Below are 18,911 nucleotides of genomic sequence, written 5' to 3'. Positions count from 1 at the left end.
GGTTGCGTTTTCTGTAGTAGATAACAGTATAGCATATAATATTTGCCTTAATTTCTTTATGGTTTCCTAATCCTTAGTAACAAACGCACATCTGGTTAGCTAAAGGCATCTTAGCCTCAGAGTACAGCCTGGAATACAACCACTGTCTAAAAAGCTTACTAGACGGTACCATTGAACTCAGAGAGAAGCATGCTAGGATGGCAACATTGCATGGTCAGTTTGTCTTTGAACAGGAGGAAGTTTCTACATGCTGTATATCATACACAGTGAATGTTTAGAATCTCTGCTTAATATTTCAGGTAGAAAAGAATTTCTGATGAGGTGAACTCGGGTCTTCAAGAGAAAAAACAAACCAAGCTGACTGTGGAGTTGGGAAACAGGATGCCAGGGTGGAGTAATTTTAAATGACATAAAGTCTCTGGATAAGCAAGAAGGAAGTTCCCTTTTCAGTTCATACCACATCTGGGGTGGGAAATGACACCTTACTGTGGTCAGTATTTATTGTCTACACGAGCCTAAGACTTTCTTATCTTTGGTCCCACAGTGTGAAATCCTTTGAAACTTGCATTGCCCAAGAGAGTGCTGGAGCACAGCAGATAGTAACGGTGGGGAAAGCCATGTTAAGTGGTAGCTCTGCCTGGGGCATTTTAGGATAACACATAAATTGTATTTATCTAGAGTAGTAAAGTTGAGTCTAGCTCATAGTTCTGAATTGGAAAATAACCTCAAACTATGTGGGCAAGAAATGATTTATTTCATTTAACAATAGGTATCTGATGGATGGCTTAAACATTGAAACCCTCTGTACCAAATAAAATTCAGAACTTTGTTTAGACAAAACGTTCTTTGCCTTCTGAGCTGGACACGATATATGCTGTTGTTGGTGCAGTTGTGTTTAATGAATGAACGTGTGCCTGTTCATACAGGAGTGGGGTGTATAAGTGTATGCATGCGTATGCGTGTACTTATGGAGGACAAATGAAACCTCGAGTGTAATCCTCAGAGATGATACCATCTGCCTCCTCTGAGACAGGACATCTTGTTGGCCTGGAGCTTAGCAATTAGACGAGACTGGCTGCCAGTGAGCCCCAGGGATCTGCCTACCTCTATTTCTGCACCAGTGGGATTACAAGCATACACCACCATGCCCAGTGTTTCTGCATGGATTCTGAGGGTCATGCGAAGGTCCTTAGGCTTCTAAGGCAAGCATTTTGCTGCCTGAGCTAGCTCCTCATCCATGAGTCAAATGCAGTTCATGAAACTCACCTTGGATCCCACACCTTGGATATTGCACATATCCTGGCAGGAGTAGCTTCCAACCTGTTTCTACCCAAAGTTTATTTTGAGCTTTAAATTTTATGTAGCTCTTCCCACATCTATCCTAGACCAGTGACTTTTTTCCCATGAAATTAGACACAAAGAAAACATTGAAGAATGCCTCTTATTTAAGTTAAAAATTATATGTAAGAGATAGGAGGTATACAACTTCATAATCACGAGAGATCGTGCCTTTCTATAAAAAGGTATTCATTGTGATGTTCATTAAAACCCAGGGCTTCTACTACAACATTTCTGGCTTCATATTACACGAAACAAAACAGAACAGAACAAAACAAAACAAACAAACAAAACCAGTATAACAGACTTTAAAGCTGTAGGAGTCTTTTGGTACCAAACAGATGAATCTTCTTTCTACAAACAAGAGCATTTAAAATCAAAAACCGCCAACAGAGCAGTCTCCAGGCTGCAGAGCCAGCCAAAGCTGCTTCGCACCTGCTGTCAGGTTAGTGCCCTTTCTTGGGATCTACTACAGGGGCATTCACTTCAGGCACTGAAGTAGAAAAGGGAAACTATTAAAAAATAAATAAAAACCATTCAACCAACAAAAGTATACGTAATAAATGAATATGGAGGTCCATTTAATAATCAAGGCAGAATCCAGTTGTCCTCATCATACAGTAACTTTAAAAAGAATAGTCTGGAGGGGCTGAGGTGAAGAAGTTGCTACACAGAGATGAAAACCTAAATTTAATCTTTGGTCCACATATAAAAGCCAGGTTCTCTGGCAAGTGCCTCTAATCCCAGTGCTAGTGAGGAAGAGACAAGAGGATGTCTGGGCTTGCAGACAGCCAAACCAGCTGAGGTAGGTGAGTTCTAATTACAGGGAGTCAACCTGTCTCAAAAACATAAAAGTGGAAATTGATTGAGGAAGACACTTAACATTAACCTCTGACCTCCACATGCTACATGTACACATACCCATACCGAAACAAGTATACACACATACATATTACACATATATACATACATACATACATACACACATACATACACATATACACACACATATACTTATATACATACACATAAACACACACATAGACATATATAAACACATACACACATACACATAAACACACACATATATAAACACATATACACATAAACACACATATACACATTACATACATACATACATACATATACACACAAATACATAATACTTGTACACACACTTGCATGCATATATAACACACTTGCATAGACACACACACAAACACACATACACATGTATACACACACATACACATGCAGAGGATTATAGAATGTTTTAAAATAAGTACAGCAGCCTGTTGTTCCAATTCATTATAATCATATGTAATCACTTAAAATCTCTAAAATTTTAGAGGCAAGAAATGACTAAGACAGGTTTTTTTTTAAGGTATTCTTTTTCTCATATAGGGTTCTTTACAAAATGATGAACTCTTGCTCCTAAACCTGCTTTACTTTTAGCCCATTTACAACATAGGGCTTCCTTCCTCTTTCTGAGCCGATAAATCCCGTGTTATCAGTCCCGGATCAGACAGGATACTTGGGAAACTGATGTTCCCCACAGAAAGCATTTCGAATGGCATCTGATAAGGAAAAAAAAAAACAAGAAAAGAAAACCTTGCAATCTTCAGATGTGAAATCGCCTGGGAATCTCCTAACATTGTTTAACAAATGACAAATAACCAGGGCAAGGAACACGATTGCATTCCCCTTTAACCAAGCAGAGCCATTGGGCAGCTGGAATATCACCTGGGAGAGAAAGATAACCAGGATGCAGGAAACGAAACATAAAATACACTCCAGTGTGCTTGCCGGGACAAATCCCCAGGAGAAGAAAATGTATAGTGCAGAGACTTGGATGCCATGGAAGGAGTTATTAGCCAGCTGGGCAGAGGGAGTGACATTTGGTTGAGGCAGGGTGTGGGCACAGCTCTCCAGGCAATCTGGCTTCCGTCTTCCCTACTATTTGGCAAACTCATATACCCTTCCTTCTTCTTCACTCCCCCTCATATCTGAAGTCGTCATCTCAGGGCAAGATTATTTAGTATACATTTCGCATAATGTGGCTTAAGTAGCTTTCCAAGCAAGACAGACCCCCTGGAAAAGAGCTCCAGGTCAAGAAGCAGTTTCGTGTGTCCGCTCTGGCTCAGACCTGGTCTGAAGGACCTCAACCATGTCTCGCTTCCTTGTGTCCCTAAAACCTTCCTTTGTACTTTGAGGTGAGCCAGAATCAAATTGCGACCTCTTTAGATAGGGGAGAGTTGAGAACATGAGACGCAGGCTCCATTTTCCTCACTGAGCCAAGGAGCTCTCAAGACCGCACAGAAGAAAAGCCTCCAGCCGCCTTCTCTGTTTACTGCATCTATTTAGGGGAAGGTCAGGGTTTCCTCACCCTGATAAAGGATGGCGAACACAGCGCTTGTTCCCAGGCGACTCTTGTGTTTTTAGCTTTCTTTGTTCTCCGATGTCTGACCTGCTTTTGTCAGGCTAAAGTTCAGGAGCCATCTGTAAGGCGTTCTTCAAGGTAACAAGGACAAAGATGAGAGAGCCATGTGGCCAGTCAGGCACACAGATAAATCAGCCTATTTTGTAGCACGACCCACCCCATCCTATGTCAGCCTTGTGATTTGCCTTCCACTTTTGTCAGGACCATGAGTTGGGGATGCTAGAAGGACAGGGAGGTGAGCTGTGATGAGGCTAGCGAGGCTAGTGTTTGAAGGTGGTGAAGGCATGATTATGTCTATTCCGTTTCTTATGCTGTTTGCATTCTGGAAATTATTACCACGAAAACGGATTTGCGCTGTACTGTTTCCTGTTCTCTTTACACATTGTATCATGACAAGAAGGTACCAAGAACCGTCTACAGTAACTGTTTGTAGTGTGACTCTTCTTCACACATTGTGTCTGTCCAAAAAGTAAAGGCAATAGCCTCTAGGATTATAAATGATGCTGTGCTATGTGGCTTGGGGCTTGAGAGTATCAGGATGGAAACTGACAATACCTTCCATCTATGTCCTACCCTACCTTCCACAACTCTCCTGCGATGCTGTGACTTGTATCTGCACATACCCGTATCAACTTCCTATGCCCACTTTTGTGAACAGCCCAAATGACACTCCAGGTGACAGTCAGACTGTATCAGAGAAGAGGCAAGGCTGAGGCATTTCCAATTATCATCAAAGAATTTCTCCACCATTACTGTGCTGAGACTGGAAGGTGTTGTTACAGGTGAGATCAAAAATAGAACATGGTATAATAAGAACCTATGCTTCCTGCACTGCGTAAAATCAGAATAGCTAATGACACAACCCTTTCAAGTTCTTCCTTTTGAAAGATGGGTTAGTTCTTTCGAAAGCTGCTGAGTTGACAGCTCAGGATCCTATGGAGGGAAAACTGCTAAGCTCTTTTTCCTTGCTTCTCCAAGCACACCTTCAGCCTGCCCTGGAGGGCTGTCTCAAGATTAGACAGGTTAGTTCTTCCTCCAAGGTCTTTTAGTCTTTGAGTGCAGGAATAGGCGCGTTATCCAAGCTGATTATGAGGAATATTTCAAGATGGGGTTACAGCGTTGCAGCACATATCGAGGCTGAAACTGACAGAACACTTCATACAGGTGCCTGCAAAACCACTCAGCAAGAGTCAGTTTTTAAACCATGTGAGTCTTCTTAGAAGCAGACTCATCATCTCTGTAAGTGAGTTTTGCATTGCACAGTACATGAGAGATGTTCTAAGAGCTTGGCTTTCAGTGCGATATAAAGTTAAGCACTCACTTCCTAACCAGTACTTGATTATGAAGTCCCAGTCATTGTTAACGCTGTTGCTGATGTACCTGTCTTTCAGGAGCTCAGTGGAGCTCAGAGCAATGCAGCTGAGAGGGAGGAACTACTGATATCAATCATAGGTAGAGAATATAGAGGCATCCAGGCTTTCAGGACGTAACTTAGCTGATACTGGGATACTTTGTCCTACAGATCTATTAAAATATGTTCAAGGGTTCTGAAAGTCTATATGATTTGGTCGTGAACTTCTAAACTTATTCTTTTTTTTAAAAGGTTGTTGCTCCTAGCTATTTTTTCTAGTTTTCCAGATGTTTTAAGCATCTCTACCTCGGTGAGTGTTGAAGAATGCTAGCCAATGATCTAAATGGTCATTATCTCCATCAGAACAGCTTTAACAACCTTCAAACTATCTACCCAGGGCTTAGGCTTTAAGAGAACCTGCTGCTCTTGTATAAGACTAAATGTTGCTTCTATTTCCTCAGATAAAGTGATGGATGAGATGAGAGCCATACCAAAGGAGGGCTGAGCTCAGAGTATTTCTTTCTTTGTTCTAAATATTCCTAGGCCTAGGCCTAGAAGCTTCTAGCTTCCATACAATCTAATCTTCCAAGCTGATTGATTCAATCCAGCTTCTCTCAGCTTCTGCCCGAATTGCTCTGCTTGACCTCATACTAACTTTGGCAATATGTCCTAATCATATGACTCCTTCTCATTATCTGGCTTGTTCTGTCTTCACCTGTGTTGTTTAGTTTGTTCTTTGTGGAAACATGCCTTTGTAAAAGTGTCCTGGTAAAATTGCCATCCCACATACCCCTTCACATAGAGCATTCTCTCCCTCTCTCTCTCTCTCTTAGCCTGTCTTCCTCTGCTATTCTCATGTGAGTTGAGCATATTCTGTCTCTGACTCATTCTGTCAAATGTTTCTCTGCTTTGTCGCTTTGTCTGTCCCTCAATTAGACATCACTTTCAACCATGGTTGTTTTCTTCTATGAACTAACCACAGATTCATTGTTAGGGATTAAAGGTATATACTAAGGGTATGTCTATATTCCAGCCAGATAATACTGTAATCCAGGGCGTATCTGGACAGATCATATCTTTGGATGTGATTCCTTGCCAAGAGCATCCATGTTTCTGGATTAGAATTCCTCTACCTACGACCCATGTTCAGTTCCCAGCACTCACACAGTGCCTCATACACAACTCCATTTCCAGGGGACTAGATATACATGTACTGTGTCCATAAATATAGGAAGGCAAATATACTTAAACTGAAAATAAAAAATCTTCAAGCTATCCCTGAGACAGTGTTGGGAGCTATTAAGACAACTCTTGATCTCTGAATTGGGCCTCTCCCCCCGAGAAGAAAAGGGGGTCAAAAGCGGGCCACTGACACACCGATTCCAAGAATGTTCCAGCCCTAAGCCATCGCTGACATCCTGACCACACCCTGATACCACCAAGTTCCTGCTTCCCCGTGTAGTTGCCAAAAGAATTTCTATTGCCCCCCTCCCATAAGTACTTCTCCTTTTGCTTGTATTATCCTACCCCTCCCGCTGATAAGTATCTGTATTTCCCCTTTTGCTTGTGCATTTAAGCCTTAGACCTTTTTCAATAGATTGGGGCTTTGATACATTCCAGAACGGTTTCCGTGTCGTTATTCGTACAAGGCCCTCGTCTCTCTCTATCCCCCATTTGGTTCTTAGGAGGAGGTCCCCTCGTGACCCTAGAATAACTGGATCTGCTGGACGGGTCAAGTGGCGCCCGACGTGGAGCACGAGGTACGACCACCCTTCGGACAACGGATTAAAGAGGTACCGCGCAGACAGTGAGACAGTGGGACAGTCCCCCGCCACTTCGCTCGAGTGTCGCGGACGGACGTCGGGAGGTAAGCCTAGGCATTCAGTTGTTGTCCCATCAACCATGGGGAATTTAGGTGAAGAGATAAAGGGTTCTCTTAAGGAGAGAGGGATAAGAGTTTAAAAAAAAAAAAGAAAAAGAAAGGATTTAATAAAATGTTTTTGTTTTGTGGACGAGAGATGTCCATGGCTGGTATTGAATGGTTCTTAGACTAAAGTAGGCAAAGATATTAATGCTTTGATAAAACAAGGAAAAGATGTCCCTGAGTCCTTTTTAGCAATTGGGGAATCATCAGAGATCTCCTTAAACAGGTAGAAGAGGGCGGAGAAGGTGCTTGCTTCCTAGCCCTTACTGAAGATTTTTTAGAAAACTCCTGATCGCCATCTCGCAAAAGCAAAACTAAGCCGCCGGTGCACAGTATCTCTATTAGAAGGTTTAACAGGAGAAGGCTACTTGATACCCAATGAATGAATCTGTCCTCACTTAGAGGCCAATATTTAACTTGGAAGTCAGAGTTTAGGGCTGCCCTGAGAAGTAAAACCAAGAATTTAGATATAAATGGTATGATCAAGCTTTGTAATGAGGTATATGTGTTTTCTCAACAAGTTTCTAAGCCTATTAACCTTGCCATGGGGGCTGCTCTAACTCCAGCTCCAAAATTGGTGCCGAGCCCCATTGGCCCGAGTTAGTAGACATCTGTGTCCTCACATTGGGTGCAGATGCCGCCTTTTCCTGTCATCTGCCGAGTGTCCACACTTTTACAAGGCCTAAGGGTGATTCCTACAGTGGTTGACACCGACTACCATGGGGAGATAAAAATCTTAGTCTCAGCCACGCAGGGACCACTTACCCTTAGGGCTGGAGAGCACATAGCCCAAGCCTTACCACTCCCACTATTCAGCCATTTCCCTTATATGAAAGAGGAGCGAGGACCATCCTCCCCGAGATCCTCGGAAGTCTACTGGGCACAGAAAATAACCAATTCACAGCCCATGCTGACTTTGTTTCTAGAGGGCAAACAGTTTCAAGGGCTCCTGAATACCGGGGCAGATGCAACAGTAATTTCCTCAACACGTTGGCCTACAGCCTGGCCCTTACAGCCTACTAAGGGATGGTGTAATCCACTGATCATAAAATTTTCTGCTAAAGGGAGGAACTTAGAGGCTTAGGAAAGTTCTCGCCCTCTCACCTGGGGCCTAAGATTGTATCAAGATAACTATGACAATGGCCTGACCTTTAAGGTTCAGCTTCTTAAAACCACCCCTAAAAATCATAAAGCATCCATAGGACTTCCAGGTACCCGCCCCCCTGTTCCGGCCCCAGGGCATGCTATGACCCTGTTTCAGCCCACTCTCCCTGCGGGGAGGTCCCCCTCTTCCACTGATTTACTGTGGTCTACATTGAATGCTTCTGCTTTAGCCTTGTTGAATAAGACACAAAGAGATAATGCGTCAGAATTTAAAGATTGTTGGATGTGCTTTTCTGCTTCCCCACCCTTTTATGAGGGCATAGCCTTATTTAAAAATTTTACCCAGCTTTCAGACAACTAGGCAGCTTCCCTTCAAGTCAGTTCAGCTTACCTTGACAGAACTCTGGGGTAAGAAGTTGTGTGTTGGGCCCAGACATGCTTCCGCCAAGGCCCTTGCTAGAGATTTACAATAATACGTTTAGAGTAAATAAAAATGGGTTTTAAAGAGACTTCATAAAGGTCAAAATATAGCTCAATTCTTACTGTTATCTTATTTACAACTCCCCAATCCCACATTGTGTCAAAAAAATTCATAGATTAGGTTTTATTAAAAGATAAAAAATCATTTTCTAAAACATATATAATTCATTTTGTCAATGGTGTTTTTGTTGGTTGCAGAAAATAGAGAGCGTTTTTGCAGATGGCTATAAAATATTTGACTAAGTGTAGACTGATAATGGCTTCAAAAAAGATTTAGCAAGGTAAACTTTTAGGCTATTTGAGACATTTAGTGTATAGAGATTGTGTGTTTTCTCAAATTTGCCCTCAGATTAAATAAATTAAAAGTTTTGGATACTTGCCAGAAGCTGTTAGAAAATTTTGGATTTTAATCTTGGTTTGACAAGCTGCCTCTTACAAGCAGAAAAGGAAAGGAAGGGATAGAGGAAAATAGATTTTAGAACTCTCCCAGGGACAGAGAGAAATCGGGGGACGCCCTGTTTTATTCTCTCTGGCCCCTACAGGAGAAGCTCTCTACCCTCTTTCTATTGTCTATGGTTGGTGCACCAATCATGTGTCAATTCATGTATGTTTTCTGTTTCGTTGTCTGAATGATTGTTTCGTTGTCTGAATGACTGACTGTTTTATGTTTCATGTTAAAAAAATAAAATAAAAAAAAATGGTTAAAACTTTACCTGTTGAATCACTCTCAGTTGCACAACTGAGGCTGAGAGGCCCCTCCCTTTAGCCAAAAATCAAGTACAGCAGGAGAGGTCCTGCTGAAAAACTCAGAATCTGCAACCTCTTAGTTCTAAGGCAAATAAGCTGATAGTTGTTTTTTCCTAAAAAATTCTCTACAATTTTGTGATTATTGTGTTTAGCAAATGACAAAGTGTGTTTTTATCTTATAAGTATAGCTATAAAAAGTAAAATTCTTTAATTAATCTAAATTTATAAGATTCGTGTAGCCACTTCACTTGGTTCTTGACTGATCTTAAAGGTATAAATATGATCTACATATCTTGGTCATAGAGAATTGGCTTATAAGTTATTTGGGTATGATTAAAAAGGTATAACACTGGTTACAAAGTTAGCTTAAGTAGTAACTCAGGGCTAGAGTCATTTTCAAACAAAAGCACCTGGCATAAACCAGCCCAGAAAACTAGACCTCTAAAGATACTCCTAAATTGAGATAAAATTTTATGTAATCCTTATCCTAGAAAGTAGACTTAGAGATAAGATTTTAAAACAATGTCTCTTTAATAGAACATTAAAATTTGCACTCATAAATTGACAGTCAAACTTTGTAACGTAATAGTGATGTTTCTATTATTGATTTTAAGGAGAATAAATTGTTTAAAATTGGGTCTTGCTTTCCAAAAGTTATAGATATATTCTAATATTGCAACGGAAACTTAAAATTATAGTTAAAATTGCCAGTGTTCCATTGACTGCAGCTTACAGTTTGATTTCAAATTTAAGATCTTTAACTCACCCATATATTGTAATTAAGATAATTATAAGAGTAATCATCTTTAAGAAAGAGTATCAAAAATTAGAGACATAGACAGTTAAATTGTTCCTCTAAATTCCTTATTACAGAAAGGCCAAAATGCTCAGATTAAAAAATATTTTACGTTTGAGTTAATGCAGGGCTCAAGGCAGCCCCAAAAAAGCTTGTAACCTTTTATCTTGCAAACAGTGCCTGAGAAAGTTTCCCCTGTGTTCAAAAGAATTTCTTTTACAGATCTATTCAATGTTTAAAATAATGCTTAAATTCGAAGAGTTTTGCTTTTAATAAACTGGTGATCACTAGATAATTTTGCCTATAGGTATGGCTAACATAGCTTTACAATATGTAAGAAATTTTTATTGTCTGCCTCAATACAAAAAACAAAGTTTAAATCTTTCAATATATATTGTTTCCTAAGTAAAAAGTATTCTATTAGCCAATGCCTCTAAAGGAAAGTTTAAAGTTCTGGGGAATAATTGTTGCTCCATAAGATTCAGAGACAGTATTTTTAATATTTAGAGTTTTAGTTATACTTGAAAATTGTGGTACAAATTTGCTTCAAAATTTTTATTTTCAAAACCTCCAAGAAATGTTTTGTCAACAATTTAATGTTACACATGTTACTGAGATATATTTTATAATTCTCAAATACAAGATATTGTAAAACTTTAAAAACTATACCTTCTTTAAAAACAAAGAAAGAGAGGAATTATATCCCTGTGCACATTATTTGGATCACATTTTTGTTTTTAGAAAAACTGGATATAATAGTGTCTAGGGCAGATAAAAAGGATCCACTTATTGGCACATGCCATGATCCTGTTCAGATACTTAATATGGGGGGAAGAGGGAATGTTTCTGTTTCTTCCACAGAATGCTACAAGAGCATGCTAGCTTCCAATGTGACAGGCTGACCTGTGACCTGTGAGTGCCCTGACAGTGGTGACTAGTAAGCCGTGTGTTGAGTGCACAAAAGAGGAAAAATCGGAGAGCAGCCACTTACAAACAGATGAAGAAACTTCCTATCTCCATCCACCATGGGCTGCAGCAAGGAGTACCAACCTGGTGCCAACTTAAAATAAAAACAACTAAAAAAGCTGACTCGTGAGGCAAAAAGACTGGTACAGAAAATGTACAAGATGCTTTCGTCAGAGACACTGTTTTTTGCCATTCAGGCCAGCTCCTTATAGCTATGAAAGTTTGTGTATCTTACCTATATGCTTATTGTTAGATAATTTTAAGAGTTAAGATCGCCAATCTTGGCAAGTCTTTTTATATTCATTGTAATTCTTGTCAATTAACTAATTGTGTAGATCCTAATTTAGATAAGGAATCTACTGTTATGTTTTTGTAAGAGACCTGCTTATGTTTTGCTGCCTATTAGAGTTAGGAAATGATCCTTGGTTTAAAAATCTGGGAATGCAAACTTTGAAAAGGTATCTACCATAGCTTTAGATCAGCAGTTACGTACTGCCCATTTTAAAGAAGTTTAAGACCTAAAGAGGAACCAGAGTAAATAGAACTATAGCTGAGTTACACCCATGCACATGTATTTACAATGGCCTAGGGAAAAGGTGGACTATCAAAACTGGTTTTCAACCTCCCCCTGGCTCCTGTGCTTCCGACATGGTAATATATGTTCTCGCCACATTGGAAACTAAACAGTCATCCCAGGCTAGACACATCGAAAAATTGGAACTTGAAGCCATCGCCGGTGAGAGTTGTAAGACTAAGTACTGCACAGAGATTAGTCTGGAAGCTGTTAGACAGTCTCTGAGAGGCATGTCTGATTGCATGAAGGTTGAGTGCCCTAGGGTCCTTCCCCCAGGAAAAACGGCACGGGAGCAGGTCAGGGTTACTCTGGGTAGAAGTCTGTGGGCCTAAGAGTCAATCCTGTACATGGCCCCTAACATTGCACACTGGGGATCAGACCTCTACCTCTACCCACGGAGCTTGCTTCATTCCTAAATCCCTTGGCTGGCCCAGGTTATATCCAACCCACTGGGACCATTAATTCAAGCCTCATAGATGACTTGTCCTTGTGTCCTTTGTGGTTTTAAGAGAATCACCCGGTGAGCAAACAGACATTTAAGCGATCGATAAAACGTGGCTACAAATTTATTATACAATATGCCTTTATAAAAATATTAAAACGGGGGAGATGTTGGGAGCTATTAAGACAACTCTTGATCTCTGAATTGGGCCTCTCCCCCCGAGAAGAAAAGGGGGTCAAAAGCGGGCCACTGACACACCGATTCCAAGAATGTTCCAGCCCTAAGCCATCGCTGACGTCCTGACCACACCCTGATACCACCAAGTTCCTGCTTCCCCGTGTAGCTGCCAAAAGAATTTCTATTGCCCCCCTCCCATAAGTACTTCTCCTTTTGCTTGTATTATCCTACCCCTCCCACTGATAAGTATCTGTATTTCCCCTTTTGCTTGTGCATTTAAGCCTTAGACCTTTTTCAATAGATTGGGGCTTTGATACATTCCAGAACGGTTTCCGTGTCGTTATTCGTACAAGGCCCTCGTCTCTCTCTACCCCCCATTTGGTTCTTAGGAGGAGGTCCCCTCGTGACCCTAGAATAACTGGACCTGCTGGACGGGTCAAGACAGGGCTTTTCTTCATTCAATGGGGGGAAGAAGAGCATTGGTGAGCATTCACCTGAGAATCATGCAGGTCCCTCAGGAACCTGCAGGAGCCTCTCAGCCATTTGTACATAATTCTGCCTTAGCTGCACGGTTTTGGGAAGCATTAGAGTATAGAGAGAGTAGATGGTTAACTGGGAAGGAAGGGGAGGACAGACTCTATCTATGCAGCTACGATGAAACCTCTTTCCATGTTGGAGGGAAAGTTTTCAGTGCTGTGGCTGCTTTGGGGCCATTCAAACTCCTGTGAATAAGTCTTCACCCAGATTCTGTGCACAAGCCCAGTGAACTAACTGCTTCCCCAATTGGGATTTGATGGAATCCTAATTCGGTTTGTTGTTGAGGCCTTAACATTGTGGGGTGTGTGTGTGTGTGTGTGTGTGTGTCCAAGGAAACAGTTCCTGAACCCATAATCAAGTCCTTTTTCCTTCATTCCCTTCATGTTTTGGGAGCATGTTAGCTATCCTAATCAGAAACCAGAGGAAAATGTTAGCAGATTCAAACCATTCACATCGATTTTCAATTTTTAAAACTTTGGCTCCTCTCTTCTTTGGACTGTACTCTTCCTATCTGTCGAAGACCCTGCACTGCTTTTCATCGATGACATGTGTACAATATACGTCACATCCTAAAGTAGAGGACAGACACAATAATGGCTGCCTCAATACTAGCAGTAACATTTGACACAAGGAAAGAAAGACTCCTTTACAAATCACTGTCTCTTTAAGGATGAGAAACTAAGGATATAACCGAACATTTAAAGGACAGAAATGCATAAAATATAGCAATTTTGGTATGCCAATTCAAACACAACTACATTGGCTGCTCTTATTTATTTTTTTCTAAAGCCAACAAAAAGCAACAACATCAAAAACCAGAAAGGCAGCTAAAAAGAAGTGTTCCTCCTGTTCTAGCAAATGCTGTTCTGGGAGTTCATAAGGTCAGGAACTTGACACTGGTTTCGACTGGAAGCCCGTCAAGCAGGATTTCTCTGCCCTCTGGACAAATGGTTAGCTGGCTTCAGGAATTTCGAATAATTATTGCTGTTCTGTGCAGCAGGAGAAATTTACCTTTCACAATGAAAAGAGCTTGTGGCATTAACTTAATCCCATTGCCCAGTGCACAAAGTCAGTTCTGCTTTCCAGTGATTATCCCTAATACGCGAGTATGAGAAGTATTTTACCCTATTCTTTGGGTCTTCGAGACAACGAAGTGCCCGAGGCATTTCTTTTAGCATGATACAGTGCCCAGCCTCTCGAGCTTCCTGGACGGAAATTGCTTCATAAACACAAGGCAGTAAGAGGAGCCGAGAGAAGGCGAGATGCTTAAGAGGGACGCGCTGCTTTTTCAGAGAACCAGAGTTTGGTTCATAGCATCCACATCAAGTGGCTCAGATCTGCTTGCATCTCCAGCGCCAGGAGATTTGACGCCCTCAAGTGGTACCCTCTGGCTCCTGCACATACTTGCACAGAGACACACAAATAAACATAAATAGAAACAAACAAACAAAAGGTACAAGGAGCTGATTGCTTTTCCTTGTGTGTCTGACATTGTTTGTCTCTCACTGGCTTGGAACAAGCAATTTTATGCTGGGGCTCCTGGCATTTGTGCATATTCCAAAGCCTCTTTTCCCCAAATTACACTTTTTCTCCACCCAGTTAACCTTCCAGCAGTCAAACCCTTGGCATCAAAGTCACTTGTGTGTACTGAGACTATCACTGCATTGTTATGAAACAAACAGTTGAGGGAATGGAATTCTTCCACAATCCAGTTCTTCAACGAAACTAGCATCTAAGATGCTTTAAAGAGATCACAGCATTAGCTATGAGTGACTCAAATTGCAAGCAGCTGTATTTTCATCAGGAAAGCAAAGTTCCCTTCATTTTTACCTCCCTCTTACTATTCTCTGGTGACTTCTATTGTTTTGGAATCATTTTCTACCATACATAACAAGAGCCATTAACCATGTGGGATTACCCATCCAAATTCCCAGGGAGCAGAGGAGCGGTGAGTATTTTTGAATGCTACAATGTTATTGCTTTAATGATGCCTCAGATTACTAGAGTAATTTTCACCATGAATTCCCCCAAGCAAATTGACACCTCAGGAATCATTCCACAGGCAATGAGAAACCTGTTGATTCTGAGAGAGAATACAGTATTGTTCTGCAAATACTATAGATGTACATACAGTTGCTTTAGTAGAGCTACAACACACATTAACTATGTACTCTGGGTAAGTTGTGAGGGTGAGTTTGGTTTCTTTGTTTTCATTTGTTTTAATCTATTGTCTTTCAATTGTTCTATAAGATTCAAAGTAGAACATTTATTTGCTCTTTTATTGGGGCCTAACATAAGAATCCCTAAACTTTAATGCAACCTTTGTAATTGACCTTGTATCCAGTTAAATGGAGAACACACCCAGGCTTTTACAAACCTACTGATTTACAATGTACCTGCTCAATAGTTTGATTTATGTTTGTTGTGTGCCTAGTGTTATGTCAATCCTGAAAGTGTTTCCAGATTAAAAGAAAAATGAAAAGAGAAAGCAGTTCAGGGACCTAATACAATTAGCTTTGGTGTCTTGTCGCTTAAGCTTCTCGGTAGAGTTTTTATTTATATCAATATCAGGGGCATAGAGAAGCAGCTTTAGTGACATTTACCTGATTCCCAAGGACTATGCACTCTTGAGAAATTATCTCCGAAAATCATCTTGTATCAGTATTTAATCACGTGCCTGGTTTGGGAAGCTTTGGAGACTTGACAGTTTAGTTGGTTATCTGGTCTGACCTTGGACTTTTGCTTTTTAGAGTAAAGGTTGAGCTATGAGAATTCAGATGGTCATAGATCAGAAATCTTAATGGAGGAACCTCTTCTTCGCTCAGATCTGAGTGGACAGTTTTCCTTTCATGCTTAGTGCAGAGCAACTAAAGAGATCGCCCCTCTTAGACTCTAACATGTTCAGTGCTGTGTTGTTAGCCACAGGCATGGTGCTGTGTAGCAACTCAGGAAGACTTTTCCATTGGGAAAGACAGACCTTCTGCCTGTGACCTGCTCTCTGCAGCTCTTGATAGCCACTATTCTATCTCTGCCTCTTTCTGCTATTTTTAGAGAATTCATCTGAATGGAGCCAACATTTGTCCTTCTGTGATTGCATTAGCTCACATACTGTAGTATCCCCAAAGTGCATCCATATTGTTGTGTATGGCAACACTGTCTCCTTTTTAAAGGCTGGATAATACTTCTTATATGACCAGACCACTTTCTTTATCCCATTTGTTTTTGATGGACATGAACCTTGTTTACCTTCTTCATTTTGGCCACTGTAAATAATGCGTTGGTGAACAACGAAGGATATCTTTCAGAAACTGATTCCAGCTTAATAGCTAACCAGAAAAAAAGATTGTTGGATTGTGTGGTTTATCTGGTTTTTCCCATTTTGTTTTCCATGAAATCTTTAACATTTTATGTTCCTGTCAACAGTATTGAAGGGTTTCAAATATTTGTCAGCAGTTGGCTGTGTTACTGTTTTTGAAGCAATGTCATTATGACTTTCATTTGTGTTTCCTCAACTACTAGCCTTGGTGACATGTTTGCATACCCCTGTTGGCCATTCATGCATCATCTTTAGAGAAATGTCTATTCACTCTACCAAATATTTAAAGAACAGCTATACTATTGGTGTTTCTTCTTTACCTGTTGAATTGTGGGAGCTGAAAGCCTAGTCCTGATAGTCAACGGTGCCTTTTCTCCTAAGATAGCCACTGTTAGATACTTTTGTTACCACTGTTGAAATAAACACTGGAATGTTTTCTTCCTTTGGTCAAATAAAAATACAGGGAAAATAAAAAGAACAGGAAAAGAAAAAAAGTAGCCTTAAATCAATAGAAGAAAGTTAAATTTCTGTACTGATTTTTGTGATTTTGTACAAAATTTTACTATCTCTCTTCTGCCCTGATTTTCAGCAGCACACAGGCATTATTGAGAATCTCTAGAGAAAATCATATATGGGGTATCTCACCCACAACAGGCAGAAGCCCATGCCTCGATATCTCAGGTCTTTGGAAAATATACCAAAGACCTCATCTCTAAGAAAACCATCTTTCCCTTAGCAGCCAACAACTGTCAATAAATAGGCACTTCGGCAGGTTAGGGAGAGGTGGGTTCCCCTCCCCCATCCATGCTGCAATACCGACTGACTAGATCTTGTACACATCTTCTGCAGGTATCCCACAGTTGCTGGGAGCTCATGAGTGCAATACTCCTACCATGTTCAGAAAACATGTCTTTACCCCAGTCTTCCATGACCTCCAGCTTTTATAATCTGTTTTATTTCTTGAGTCTTGGAAGAAAGGGATATGATATAGACAGGATACACGTGGGTGAACATCCCATAGGCACTTGTTCACATTGTGATCAGGTATCTGTTCTTGTGTTCACCTCTCTCCACTGTAATAGGAAGCTTTTATGTTGTGAGGTAGGAGCTGTACTAATCTATGAACATAGAAATATGAATTTAGACATATTTGATACTATGTGCATCAAAGATAGTCTGAAATTATATGCATCTAGAAAAAATATACCCCTCAAGACTATGGGCTCCCCATCCATGGGTCCTTGGCCACATTGACAGTGTGAGGCCTGAGTTTCTGCCAATGAACAGACTTTAAATCCAGTCAGAAAGAATGCATCTACCCCCATAATGTATATGTTACTTTTGCATACATTGGAATATTTTATCAGACCAGTTTTAAGGCAGTTTGCAAAGTTCACAGCTGGTTACCTTTGTCCCCACCCCACCTCCTCTGCAGCCTACATAGCACTGCAGACACTATGTAAAGAAAACCAGGAAAGAAACTTTCTGAGGTCAATACCACCTTGATTTCTCTTTGTCCTTTGACCAAACTCTGGAATGTCTTCATCAATGGGATCTTGCAGCCAGTCTCTAGTGGCCAACCAAGAACTATATTAAGAGCCTGTATTGTTTTGTGAGGAAGGTTTCTGGGACACCCACCCTCACCCCTGACCAACAATTTGAAGGAAGGTATAGCATACTGAGCTCTGGAGATTTTTATTTGGCAGCCCATCTATCTAGAACCAGTATTACCCTTCATGTTGGATTGCTCCAGGCATACATGCACCACTCACCGTGTGTGTGTGTATGTGTGTGTGTGTGTGTGTGTGTGTGTGTGTGTGTGTGTGTGCGGAAGCTTATACTATAGTAGGTTTTCTTTATAGCCTTTTAAACAATCTTTCATGTTTCTTCTATCCCTCATCTGTCTTTCCTTCCCAGCCTCCACTCCAATCAAAACTTCCCCAAATACCATTATTCTCCTTTCGGTAAGTTATAGGGAGGGCAACTGAGAGACAGCCTCTAGCTACATGGCAGCAACTCTGAGTCCAGCACATACCACTTAAAAGTAAAGGCCCAGCCTTTTCTAGTTAACTCCCATCTATGAGCAGACTTAGCAGGGCTCCACTCCTTGGGCCATCTTTGCAGCAGAGTTTGCTGCCTTGGCTACTAGAACTTTCTCAGTGCTCCGCAGCAGAAACCATCTTTTCCCATGGAGTCCTCTTCATCCTGCCCAGATCTTACGCTTGTGATTGTGACCAAAAGACCTAAACGCTTTTCCAAGACATTTCTGCCCTCTTTCCTCACCATTTCCCCAAGATGTCATTGCAATAAATGTTTGTGCTTTAGCTTCCATCCCAGGATCTGCCTCCCAGAAGACCTATCCACTCTCTCTGGGTCCACTGTCCATTTCTCTCTGTAGTCTTGCCATTTCTGCTATACAAACATCTAACAAGAACTACTGGTAGATATGGTTCCACATTGCTAATCACCATCCAGGGATCTTAGACTGAAGTACCAGTTCTACTCTGAAACAGCCATTAGGTAATGGCTTCCTTCTGGTTTCCTTTCACTTTATTTTGCCTGTAAGAGGTGGAGAAGTTATTAAAATAACTAGAAAAGGAGTGACAAGTCCTAGTTAGAAAAAATAGTATCTAGATTGACACAGCTTTGATTTGAATCCTATGCCTACCCCTTACAACCTGTATAAAGTTGGAGAAATTTGTTAATCTCACCGTGTCCC

At 40.8% G+C, this 18,911-nt stretch overlaps 1 long non-coding RNA gene across 1 annotated transcript in view; it reads left to right on the top strand.

Annotated features, from left to right (window-relative positions):
* Positions 1-6,933: 6,933 nt before the first annotated feature.
* Positions 6,934-18,911, top strand: part of LOC110304963 (uncharacterized) — a 119,431-nt gene continuing 107,453 nt past the window's right edge. The window contains exon 1 of the long non-coding RNA XR_015047595.1: positions 6,934-6,996. This is a non-coding gene — a long non-coding RNA (uncharacterized LOC110304963). The remainder of the gene's footprint in view (positions 6,997-18,911) is intronic.

The sequence above is a fragment of the Mus caroli genome, unplaced genomic scaffold (assembly GCF_978045245.1).
Source record: "Mus caroli unplaced genomic scaffold, Mus_caroli_1 scaffold_1, whole genome shotgun sequence".
NCBI classification, from domain to species: Eukaryota; Metazoa; Chordata; class Mammalia; order Rodentia; family Muridae; genus Mus; species Mus caroli.
This window is presented reverse-complemented; position numbering and strand designations above follow the sequence as displayed.